The sequence below is a fragment of the Coturnix japonica genome, chromosome 17 (genome assembly GCF_054131305.1).
Source record: "Coturnix japonica strain WE chromosome 17, WE-NBRP24, whole genome shotgun sequence".
NCBI classification, from domain to species: domain Eukaryota; kingdom Metazoa; phylum Chordata; class Aves; order Galliformes; family Phasianidae; genus Coturnix; species Coturnix japonica.
Window position 1 is genome coordinate 12,538,177 of NC_140679.1, and position 13,213 is coordinate 12,551,389.

Genomic DNA, 13,213 nt, shown 5'->3' on the forward strand with positions numbered 1-13,213 from the left:
TTGGCAAGGCTTGGCCCAGGCTGTTCAGGGACTTTGGGCTCAAGCACAGCTGGGGTTTCCCAGATTTAACACAAGCAAGAGGAGGAACAGGTGCTTGCTCCCTATTTCCCCCCACGTCTCAGCCACCTCATCATTCCCCTGTTCATTGCTGGACAGTTGGACTAAATGTCCTTTAAGGGTCCCTTCCAACTCAGATGTCTCTATGATTCTATTCTATTATTGTCTTCCACACCTCCCTCCTGCTGCTTATCCCACATGCAGCTCTATCCTTCCTTCTCCATCATTCCTTCCATCTCCACCATCACTTCATCATCCCTTCCCTTTCCATCACCCTTCCTTCTCCATCAGTCCAATTTTTCTTCATCTGCCACTTCCTTCTCCATCATTTTCTTCCCTCTGTCACTCCTTCCTTCTCCATCATTCTTTCTTCTCTTTCACCCCTTCCTTCTCCATCATCTCTTCCTTCTCCATCATCATTTACTTCTACATCATCCTCTTCCCTTCATCACTCCTTCCCTCTCCATCATCCTTCCTTCTCCATCAGCCCCATTTTTCTCCATCAGCCTCATTCATCTCCATCAGTCCCTTCCTTCTCCATCATTTCCTTCCCTCTCTCTCATTTCTTCCTCCTCCATCAGCCCTTCCTTCTTCACCATCCCTTACTCCTATTTAACTTCCTTCCGTCATTCCTTCCTTCTCCATCACCTCTTCCCTCTCCATCACCCATCATTTTCCTTCACCCCTTCCCTCTCCATCTCCCATCCTTCTCCATCATGCCTTCCCTCTCCATCTCCCATCCTTCTCCATCACGCCTTCCCTCTCCATCACCCATCCTTCTCCATCACCCCTTCCCCCTCCATCACCCATCCTTCTCCATCACCCCTTCCCTCTCCATTTCCCATCCTTCTCCATCACCCCTTCCCTCTCCATCTTCCATCCTTCTCCATCACACCTTCCCTCTCCATCTCCCATCCTTCTCCATCACCCCTTCCCTCTCCATCACCCATCCTTTTCCATCACCCCTTCCCCCTCCATCACCCATCCTTCTCCATCACTCCTTCCCTCTCCATCTCCCATCCTTCTCCATCACCCCTTCCCTCTCCATCACCCATCCTATTGCTTCACCTCTTCCCTCTCCATCACCCATCCTTCTCCATCATCCCACCCCTCTCCCATCTCTTTATCTGTCCCCCCTTCCATTCACCCCCCAGCCCAGTTCCTGCAGGAGGAAGGCAACGCCACGTGCATGCAGGAGCACACTGAGGACATGGGAACAGCATCAGAGAGACGGCGCCGGGGAAGCAGGGAACACAGCAAGAGTTTGAAAAGCCTGCCCCCCTGTTTGGTTGCAAGGAGTTAATACTGTGATCTGTTGCGTGAGTTCTGATGAGAAGCTAGTTGACATGCAGTGCTGGAATAATGAAACGTAATACACATTAATAGGACCTCCCTCTGCGTGATTGCTTCTGCTCCACTAGCCCCATTGAAGATTTCACTTTTCTTTTAACAGTCAGAATAACAGAATGTGACATTAAGTCTTTTACATGCAGCAATTTATTTTAAAATATTGGGGCACTCAAAACAGTATCCAGAATGTTAAATAAGATATGCATGAGATGGAAATCAGAGCAGCACTGCAGTAAGGAGACAAGAGTCAGACAGAGCCTTTCGTGGGCAAAAGCAGCTCCACTTTTATTCTTAATTGCTGTTTAAGGCACAAAGAAATAGCCAAGTTGGAGAGAGCTCTGAGGCATGAAGCATCTGATCTCCCTGCTCTTGGATCCAGGCGGGACATCGATGCTGCATGGCACAGTGCAGTGGCCAGCAATGCTGGGAGCCCACATCTCAGTTCTGCTTCATCCTAAAGCTTCCAGGGTGGAGCATGGCAAGGCTGGCACTGCCATGGAGCTCCAAGGCTTTGGGACCTGCAGGGTTCTGCAGCATACAGAGCCTTCACCCAACCCATTGCAGGGACTTGATTTCCTTCGTGGCCCCCCATGGCTGCTTTACCCTGGCCTCATCAGCCATCAGGGATTCTCTCATTAAGCATTCAGCCCCAGCCTTGGCCTGGATGCTCTCCTGGCCCATTTTGTTGGCCCATGGCAGTACAGGAGCAGATCCCAATGCCAGATGCTCACTACCAGCACCCCTCCCTGCACCACAGTGATGGTGAGGATACTCAGGCCAGGGAGGCCAAGCCATAGTGAAGCCAATAGTGCACCATCCCCACCTCACGCTTTCAGTGCTGTTTTCCTTGTGCTGCTCATGCTGGGGATGACCTGTGGTTTGAACATCTCTGCACATCCTCAAAACCCCCATTGGATGCTCGTTGGAACTGTAAGGACAGCAGGAGTTTTCACTCCTGCCCTGCTCCATGAAGCATCCCACTTGCTCAGTGCAGCTCCAGCCAAGCAACCGTGAGCCAAAAGCCGCCAGCAATTTGCCTGTCATCTGCTGGCACTGCCCCTGGCAGCACGGCAGGTCCCCCCACCCTGTGCCATCTGCCCCATGGAGCTGCTCGTTGGCTCCTCTGCCAATACCAAAACATTTCCATAGGGGAAAACTGGTGTCTGATTCCTGTTTTCTGTGAGCTGAGGGGGATGGAAATGATCCTCTGTAGCACTGGGCTTTACTGCTGTGCGTGCTGAGGTCTCCGTTCTGCTGGGCTGGAATTTCCCCAGCAGTCTTTCCCTGCCAAAACCCTCACGTTCTGCATTTGTTGAGCCGTGCTCCAAAGGCAGGGCATTTATCCAGGGAGGGGACTTGCACTCTGCAGCTGTCCCTGTGAGAGCCGGGACCCTGCTGTTCTCTGGCAGAGCTTCCATGGTGTCACTGCATGTCCCCACTGTGCACTGTGCTCAAGGAGCTGTGCTTTGGGAACACCATAACATTGCAAATCCCACAAGGGGTTCAGCACTGTCACAAGTGCCCCTGCATGAGCAGAGAGGAGATGACAGCCACTATTCTCAGGGCACAGTGTGGTTCCAAGCTGGATGCCCAGTGAGGGGATGAGAAGGGTGGGAGGTCAGAGCCAAGCTGAGCTCTGAGTGGAGAGGGAGCTCCCTCAGGGTGGATGTGGGGCAGACCCCTGCCTGGCTCAGACCTCTCCACGTGGCACCTCCACGCTCCCACACACCATGAGCTGTCCCCATGTGCCCTTAGGGGGCTGTAAGTGATGCTGAGCTCAGAGCCTCGAGCAGGAGGAGCATCTCTGCTGCGGACATTACAGCAGATTGTTGGTGCATTGGGACAGGGGTCTCCATCCCATCACTCACTCACAGTTTGTAAGGACAGTCCCACCCCATGCACAACAGGCTTTAGCTCTTGCTTCCACACTTTGCTGCTTACATCCCGCAGGAGAGGCACTGAATGAATGCACTCCACAGCCCTCACTTCGACCCCTGCAACCTCTTCTGGAGCCCAGAGGAAGCCAGAGCCACGCTGGGGCAGAGCCTGGGAACTGCTCACTGCCCTTCCTGCCTCCCAGCCCTTGTGCCAGCTTCACTTCAGTTTTATTCTAATTTAGGGAACTGATGCAAAAGACTGTCCTGGCAGTTCAGCTTGGCTCGGGCTGGGGTTATTTTGGTTTAGCTGCAGTCATCTGAGGACAGGTCATGCTCCATCCAAGCCTGTCTCTGCACGGCCAGAGGGCACAGAGGGTCACAGCCATCCATAGAGCGTATTTAGGGAAAGCTTCTGCCTGAGCCCTGCAGCACTGAGGCATGCAAAACCCCCAGGGTGCAGCCGAGGATCACTGCACGGAGCCCCAGCTGTGGTTACACAACAGCCTCAGTCCTGCATGGCCACCACGCTCCCCTGGGATGCTTTGGAGTCTGTCCCTGAGCTGGGAACAGGCTGGCACCAGCACGTCTGCTCCCACTACCACCCTCTGGCTTATCATCAGCCCTGAGTCAAACAGGGGAATACTGGGGTGGGATAAAGCACAAAAGGGGCTTGCCACTGGCATGGGGCTACCTGAAAGTGTTTGTATGGTATCAGCGTGCACGGGGTGTTGCTGCAGGTTGAGGCCAGAGAAAGCAAAATACAAATCTCTGTGATGTCCCTTAGGCTTTAAATGCTGAGTCTGAACTGTCACCAGGGAGTGGTCCCCACTGCTGCGTCTCCATTTCCATGTGATATCTCTATGTCAATACTACACCTCCGTAACCAGACTGCCTCTATGTCCATCACATGTATATCATGTGCCTCCAAGCTCATGCCATGTCTCCATGCAATCTCCTTGTCCATCACATCTCAATGCTCACGCCATTTCTCTGTGCCCATGTCATGTCTGTGTGTCCTTGCCATGTCTCCGTGTCCATACCATGTCCCTATATTCATGCCATTTCTCTTTGCCCATGCTGTTTGTGCTATGTCTGTGCTATGCCTCCATGGCCATACCATCTCCCCACACCCAAGCTATGTCACTGTGCACATGCCACATCTCCATGTTCATACCACATCTCTATGACCATGCCATCTCCTTACCTACACTACGTCTCCATGCCCAAGCTATGTCTCCATGCCCATGCTAAGCCTCTATGTCCATGTCATCTCTCCATCCCCATATCATCTCTCCATCTCTATATCATCTCCCTGTGCCCATGGCATGTCTCCATGTACGTGCCATCTCTCCATGCCCATTCCATCTCTCCATGTCCGTACCATCTCTCCATACCCACACCATCTCTCCATGCCTATGCCATGTCTCTGTGCCCAAACCACATCCCCACAACCACGCTGTGCCCAAGAGATGTTTGTCTCAGGGCAAAACAATGCCCTTATCCAAGTGGACAATGGAATTCATGCACCCAGGAACATGCACCAGCACAGGTCCCTTTCCCAGAAGAAACAATCTCTCCTTCCAAGCAAAGATGGCATCACCCATTGGATGTCCTGTCCTAGAGAGCCAGGCAAAGATTGGGGCTGCCTGACCCTGAGGGCTGGTGGGAACATGCTGCCAGGGCTTGGCACCCACAGCTGCCATGTGCTGCTCCCTGGAGGAGATGCAATGGCAAAAGTGAATGGGAAGGAGTGATAGCAGTGCCATCACACACAGCTCTGGAATGAACTCCAAAGCCTACAGAAGCTGCACACATTGCAGTCTCCTGCAGGGGAAAATTGCACCCACACAATGCTAGAGCTGGTCAGAGTGAAGGCAGCCCATTGAATACAAAGGCTTCATCTGCCCTGTGAGATGTCCCACGTCTCTATGACCATGCCATCTCCTTATCCACACTATGTCTCCATGCCCATGCTATGTCTCTATGTCCATGTCATCTCTCCATCCCTATATCATCTCTCCATCTCTATATCATCTCCCTGTGCCCATGGCATCTCTCCATGTCCATACCATGGACGTGGGACAAGAGCAACCAGGTGCCTTTCCTCCTACCCACCAGCCCAGCCATCCACCAAGATAGGAATGATTCCTGCCCCAGGGCACAGGTGGCTGCTGGAGAGCATTGCTGCACATGCACATGCCCTGAATGCTCTCTCTGCGCAGTCATTAGATGGTATTTATGGCCCTTATTAAGCCTCCCCCCCCCTCCCCCCATAAAAATAAACCCATCTGATATGTGGGGGGAGAAGTGAAGCTCATTCAGCTGAGCAGCCAGCAGGAACCAACCCATCCACACACCAAACCCCAACACCCACAGCAGCCCCATAAGGGGCTCACATGGAAAGGCCACCTCTGTGCCAACCCAATGTGCCCAGTGATGGCTTGGGAACCCCATTGCTGTGCTGCTGCCCCACTGCTGCAGTGGAGGAGGAGCAGATCCCTTTGCATGTGTGGGGACCTCCCTGCACGGCTGCGGCTTTGTGGTGTGGATTTGTAGCCTGGCTGCTTCCGAGCTCAGCATGGAATACACTCTCCAGTTTTTAATTTGCCAAAAAAGCCCTCTTTTTAGTTTACAGGGACAGAAGGGGGACTTTTATGTGCAATCTGTACAGCTCTCCAGAAAGCACTTACATTTATGATGTTCATGAAATTTATAGCCAGTTGGCAGTGCTGCTCTCTCCTCTCCTCTCCACCAGCCACCCTGGCAGGATGGCAGACTATAATAAGCCGCACATTCAAGTGGCATAAAAGGCATTTCTACAAGTTAGCCTCCTGCCCGGTCTTATAAACTCTAACAAGTCTCTAACAAGTAGGCAGGATCTCTTTATACCCAGGGAGAAAAACCCCTTTCAGAAATGGCCTTTTCACAAAGCCCACACCTTTCTTCTAATTAAGGTTAAATAGCTCCATGTTTTCTGGCCAATTTCATTCTTTCCCCTTATTCCCCTCTTAACAAGGCAGCCTTTAAAAAGACATCACTAATTGGTGTCTGCTTCTCACATACCATGCGTGCTTTGATAGTCAGTTAGAAAGCCTTCCCCATCGATCAAACTTCCCCTGAAAGGCTGCTAATGTGCTCCATGTGTCTGCCGCAGGACAAAGCCAAGCGCCGCTCCCCCTATTCCCATTCCCAGCCCGGGACCGCGGGTCGGGGCTCCTGGGCACCCCCGGCCCCTCACCCTGGGAATAGCCCGGCCCCAGCGACGTGTGTGGCAAAGGGGAAATTAATGGGGAGTGGTTGGATGTGAAGGGTAGGATCTGCAACACAGAGAGCACTTGGCATGCTGATGAGGCTGGAGTGAGGCCAGCCCTCGTTCCTGAGAGCCCAGTGTCCCCAGTGTGCTTGGGCCAAGCAGAGAGGTCTTACTGGGGACGGCAGTGGGGAGGGGGATGGTGCCTCCCACCACATCAGGATGCCCAGGTTAGGGATAGGGATAGGGATAGGGATAGGGATAGGGATAGGGATAGGGATAGGGATAGGGATAGGGTTAGTGCTGGGGTGAGGATGAGAGTTAAGGTTCGGGTTAGGGTTTGGGTTAGAGCTGGGGTTTGGGTTGAGGGTGAGGTTGGGGTCAGAGCTGGGGATGAGGTTGGGGTTAGGGCACCTCCAGGGACACCCACAGCTCTCTGGACAGCCTGTGCCAGGCCTTCGCCACTGAGGTTCCCTTATGAGCATCCTCATGATCTCCTCTGGACCTGCTCCACCAGCTCCGTGCCCCCATGGCTGTCACTACACAAGCTGCATGCTGTGCTCTGAGTGTGGCATTCAAGGGCTGTCACCAGGCTGGAGGGGATGGCTGCGCTGTGTGGGTGATGTGGTCCAGGTGAGAGCTGTCTGGAGTGGATGGGGCATGCAGGACTTCACCAGGGCTTTGCCACGCTGCTGTTCCCACTGCCAACATCTCTGTAGTCAGTCCCTGGTGCCCAATAAACCTAGTGTTGTTAAGGAGAAGTTACCTTCCCCAGCTGTGGCTCTGTGCTGGCTGCCAACCCTCTCCTGGGGTAAAAGCTTCTCTCTATAGGTCTGTATGTCCCTGGTGGGGCTGTTAAGATCAGCTTCACCTTCCAGCCCAGCCCCAGGGGCTCCTCCTGGGGTAGCAGCCAAGGATTCCCCAGGGGTGGCAGCCAAAAGCTGGCATCCTGCTGGCATGACGGGCACAGCCTTGGCACGAGGCTCTGTGCAGAGCAGCGAGCCATGGCTGCACCACGGTGACAAGGTGACAGGGTGTCCCCAGAGGATGGGGACATACAACGTGCACACACTCACCATTTCTCACTGGCAATTTGTTTTGCTGGAGCCAAGGAGGAGGGAGATGGTCGGCAGCCAGGAGCTGGCTCGCGCCCAGCGCTCAGTGGGGCTTGTCAACACCATAGGTTGTGCGGGTGGAGGACTGCCAGGAAGCATCATCCCCCGCCTCCAGGCAGGCTGCAGGTGTCTTCCTCCCTCCGTGGCCAGAAATGTCGCTGCTGAGGCTCTCAGAGCCACGTTCAGCTTCCCCAAATAGCACAGACACACGGCTTGCACCAGACGGCCTCCATCAGCTGGGGTCCCTGGTGCCATGCAACGGGGCTGGCGAGGTGCTGCTATGTCACTCTGCTCCCAGCAGTGTGCAGAGCCCACAGGGTTAGGGGATGAGCACCATGTCAGCCCCTTTGGCTCTTTGCAGCACTGTACCGAAGAAGGAAACACTTGGGATGAGCACAGGGTGGGCCTGAGCCCAGAGATGGGGACAGGATAGACCACAGCCTGCACTCCTCCAACCCTATATCAATGCCTGCCCACAGGGACCTGACCACCTGAGCACTTGCACACCTCGCTGCTGGTCCTCCCATCTGTGCACTGCAAAGCAGAGGGGCTGTAACAGGGATGCACAGCACCAGCACCCAGGGACCAGAGCTGGAGGGGCTCTGAATAGCAGATGTCCTTGTGTTGTAACAGAGTGCCTAGGGACAGAGAAGTGAGTGCTGGGCTCACCTGGGCAGAGCTGGGGGTGTGGATGCAGAGCAATTACACAGCTGTCAGTGGGGGGTTGGGATGGGGGGCACAACCACTCAGAGCAGACACCTGGTGCAATCCAAGATGCCCAGGGGGACCTGAAACTTCCCCACAGGGCTGGTGGAGGTGACATAGGATCCAGGTGAACCCACATCCTTCTGGCACAGCAGATGGAGGCCAGGTGGGCTGCCTGTAGTGTTCCCAATGCACTGAGTGTCAGCAGTGCCGTGCCAGGGGGCTCACCTACATGCACAGTGGTGATGTGTGCACACAGCCCTCCTGCTCCTCCATGCATGTGTTTTAGCTGCCACTCTGTGCCTCAGTTTCCCCAGCTGTGTTAGGGGACCACACTGACCTCACTTGTCCTCACAGCTCTGCCCACTATGAGGATGCTGCAACTTCTCATTGCCACATTACTGTGCTGGGGAAACTGAGGCAGGGAGAGAGCAAAGAGCAATCAATGAGCTCACTGCAAGCTGGCAGAGCCCCTGGTGCCCCAGCTCCTTTGAAGAGGGGAAAAGCAGTTCTCACTATGCACCTTCTGATTAGTTTGATCACCACATCACCTCCATTGACAAGGGACACGTTTGCTGGCGGACATCAGGCAGGTCTTTTGCCAGCAGGTGGGACAGGGACACCCTGGGGCTGTGTTAGGGATGGGATCACCCTGAGGCTATGATGAGGAACCCCTGAGGCCAGGGAAGGGCCAGTTCAGAGTCTTCCCTATCACCACTGTAATGCTGTTCCCCCAGAAAGCACAGGAGCAATTAATCACACAAGCCATTGGGAGCAGATGACAGGAAAATGACTAACAAGTAGCCCAGGTTTGTTGGGAGCACGGTGTGTCGCATTACCTCATATCCTTGTACAAGGGAACAGCAGGCATGGGGGAGCTCTGTTGGCTCCCTCTCCTACAGCCAGAGAGAGGTCTGCTCCCTTCTGCTTGGCTGCAGGGAGGTTTAGTGGGGATGGTGGTGTTGGGTCAACCATTGGAGGTGACAGCCTTGGAGGTCTTTTCCAACCTCTGTGATTCTATGACTTTCAGTGGTAAACCCAGAGTGGGTGATGCTGGAGGATGCAATGTGGGACTGGGGAGGCAGTGGATGGTGTCAGAGTGAAATCCTCTGCTCCTGGAAGGCAGGAATGCTTCCTTCAAACCCATGGGGTGATCTTGATATAATGCCCCCAGGCCAAGGGATGTAGCTGCAGTTACATGGCCAGCCACCCCTAAGGGCAGTGCACACATGGCTGTGAGTGGAACCCCACGTGCTCCTCTCCTCCCCACTGCAGGAGTTGGCCAGGAGCTGCCCCATCTCCTCCCCATGCCATCACCCAGCACAGGGAACTCACACAACCGGGGCCGCCTCTCCGCATGTGTGGTCCCTTGGACTGCTTGGAGCTCATAAATAAATAAGGGGAAAAGTTCTTAATCTTCATTCGAAAGCTCCCGGTATCACAATGCTGCTGCACAAAAGCCATCTTATTAGCCCCAAGTGCAAAATGCTGCCTTTTCTTGCAGAAGCTCATTAATTGCAGGTCACCATTCAACAAGAAAGATGAGGCACTTGAGTTCTTCAGGCTCTCATTAGCCACAGAGCTGAACAGTATGTGTGAAATTAACAGTCACCTGAGTACCTCTATAATTTCATAATTATTAGGCCTAATGGGTTAGTCCCTGCCAAATGGCTTTAACTCTTTCTTGACAAAGCAGGGAACAGCACAAGGTGCCAAGGTTGGCGTATCTCCCCAGTTTTATAACCATTTAACAGCTTCCTCGTGGAAATAATAATAAGAAGGAGGGGAAGTTTCCAGGATCATGCACTGTTTGCATTCTTTAACATATGTTTAGCTTTTAATTATTCATATACAGCACGCCAAGGAAGCAGATAGCCCATATCCCGGAGTGTGGGTGAAAGAGCTTCTCTCTGCAAAGGGATTTTAATTGGTTTTAAGACATGTTCTGTGTTTGCGCGTGTGTTTATATTTGCGCATGTGAGAGAATCGAGCCTTTGGTTTCTCCTCTCCTTGATGATTATATTACATTATTTCCTGCCTCTTACTTTATCTTGGGCTTAAAAAAAAAGAAAAGGAAGCAAAATCGGAGCTGAGATTCCACCTCTGCTTTTGAACTCGAGGAGCTGGGAAACTGCGCTGCCTTTTCATGGGGATTTTCTCCTCCTTGAAACCAGCTTAGAGGCAAAGCCGGAGGGGAGGCTGCCTCTCACCTCCACTTCACTCATTGTTTTCCAGCTGGCAGATGGATTGTGAGCACCACGTGCCAGGTGGGAGCACATGGCATAGGGCACATGGCACGTGGACCTCCCACCCCACAAGGACCCCAAAGTGATGCTCATGGATTCTCCTCCAGGGCCTGGGATTTCCAAGGGTCTACTGAGCAGTAGAGACTGAAGCAAAGAAGGCATCCATCCACCTCACCATCCCCAGTTATCAGAGCACCCACCTCATTCAGCATCCAGCCCATATTATCCCTAGTCCTTTTGCTGCTGATGTGCTTAGAGAAGCCTTTCTTGACACAGGTTGAATTCCAGGTGACCCTTAGCCTTCCTCATCACATCCTTGCAGGCCCTTCAGCATTCCTATATTCTTCCCAAGCACCCAGGCCCTTTTCCCACATTTCATAGAATCATAGAATTGCTCAGGCTGGAAAAGACCTTAAGAGATCATCAAGTCCAACTTCAACCTAACCATAAAACCCTGACTCTAACAACCCTCTGCTAAATCATGTCCTTGAGCAAAGGTTCATAGACCTTCCACTTCCCTTGGAGCTTATCCATGAGCACCTTACTGACCCACACAGGTCTCCTGCTGTTTTTGCTTGATTTCTTACTCTTAGGGATGTGCCAATCTTGAACTTGGAAGAAGTGATGCCTTAATATCAACCAGTCTTGGGCCCCCTTTCCTTCCAACACTGCAGCTCATGGGGTACCTCTAAGTTGGTCCTCGAGGAAGTGGAAGTTGGCTCTCCTGAAGCCCAGCATTACAACCCCACTTTCTGTAGGCCAGGGCTGTGGTAGTGTTTGAGAGATGTGTCGATGTGGCCCTGTGAGATGTGATTTGGGGGGCAGTAATGGTGGTAGGTTGGACTGGATGATCTCAGAGGTCTTCCCCAGCCTTAATGATTCTATGGCTCTACGATTATCGCCTTGTTTCTTCCACATGAGACCCTCAACTCCACCATCTCATGACCACTACATCCCAGACCTGGTGGTCTTCAGAGCACCCCCCCCAACACTGGTCACACCACAGTCCCCTCCAGCACCGCAGTACGATTCCCTTTCCAGCTGCATTCCCAGTGCTGCAGATGAGGGCTGGAAGGAGGGTGGGCCTTTCCTGGCTCAGGTGCTGCAGAGACATCTCCTGAGCTGCTATTTCACCTTACCTCTCCTTGCCACATCTGTCAACTTCTGCTAATTACCGAGTTTGCTATCACCCTCCGCACTGATGTGAAGGGTAGGAAAAAGAGAAAAAGGAGGTTAAGGGATTCTACAATTATAAATGATGTCTGGCAGGCTAAGGTACCATATAATGCATTATAAGCACTTAAAAAGCTAACCCATTCTGTCTTCTTTCTTTGGCATAAATAATGGCTTTTTTATGAATAAATCATGCAGCCAAGGTCTCTGAAAATAGCAGGAACCTGGAGCAGAATGTCTCCATCCTCATTTTTGCTAGGACAGCAGAGAAGTCAGCACTCCACTCCATCACAGCCGATAAAGCGGGGCGAGCGCAGCTCCCGGGAATGAAATAGGGAGATAAAGTTTCAGGAGGGTGAGTGGGGCAGGGGGGGGATTTTCTTGCCAAAGAACCGATCGCACCCGGGCTCCAAATGAAGCATAATGGACTCTTAGGAGATAAGCATTTTTTTTCCTGCCCCATGAATAAAGCAAGACCTCATAACTCACAGACAGGCAAAGCTGCCAGCAACTTGAAAGTGCTTCCTTCTGCTTCTGGTTTGTGTTTCCTTTTAATGAAGCTCCGAGGAGCCGGGGGGGGGGGATGGAGGGGGGGCTCAGAAGTGGGGCTGGAAGCGAGCCCTGCCTTTGCGTGTGTGCAGTCCGGTGCGCGGCGGGCGGCAGCCACCCAGCACAAAGGGCTCACAGCTGCATGGCCGGGGGGGCTGCAAGCTCTGGGGGGTGTCTGGGGGGAGCACAGCCCCACAGCTTGCTTGGCCCCACCGTGGGGGTACACAGGTATCTCCCGCAGGGGCCACCCAGCTGGTTGAGGGTGGTTTGGGGGTGGGTGTGAAGGATGCTTTGGGGTGATGTGGTGCTGTATCTCAGATACCTCCCAAGCTGCAGCACTGAGAGCTGAGTGCACAGCCCTGGGTGCTGCTGGACAGGGGGCTTCCTGCATAAAGCAGGGCAGCGGGGTGGGAGTGGAGGCAGCCCATGACGCTGAATGGGATGGGGATACATCACCCCATTAGCCATCCCTCACCTCATTAGGCTGCAGATGTGTTTGCAGTGGAGTCCCTTCCATGCAGGACAGTGCAGCTGGCACCTAACAGCAAAGTAACCCCAGATAGAGGCTCAACATGGGAGCTGATCCACACTCCCTGTGCAGGCCTGAGAGCCCACCATGCTGTTGGGTTTGGGACAGAATGCATCCTTCAATGCCCAGGGTGCTGCAGGGATGGTGCAGGGTGGGAAAGCAGCACACAGCCCCCAGGCCAGGTGGCTGGGCTGCTTCCTTGGGCTGCATTCAGCAGAAGCAGCTTGTGATGTTTCTCCTTCTCCCTGGGGTGGGCTGCTCATTTTTGCCCCATAAGACAATGCCCTCTTTCAAAAACAAAGAAATTATAAAGTACATATGAACATATGGTAACATATATTCTAGGCTGCCTATGTGGCCAA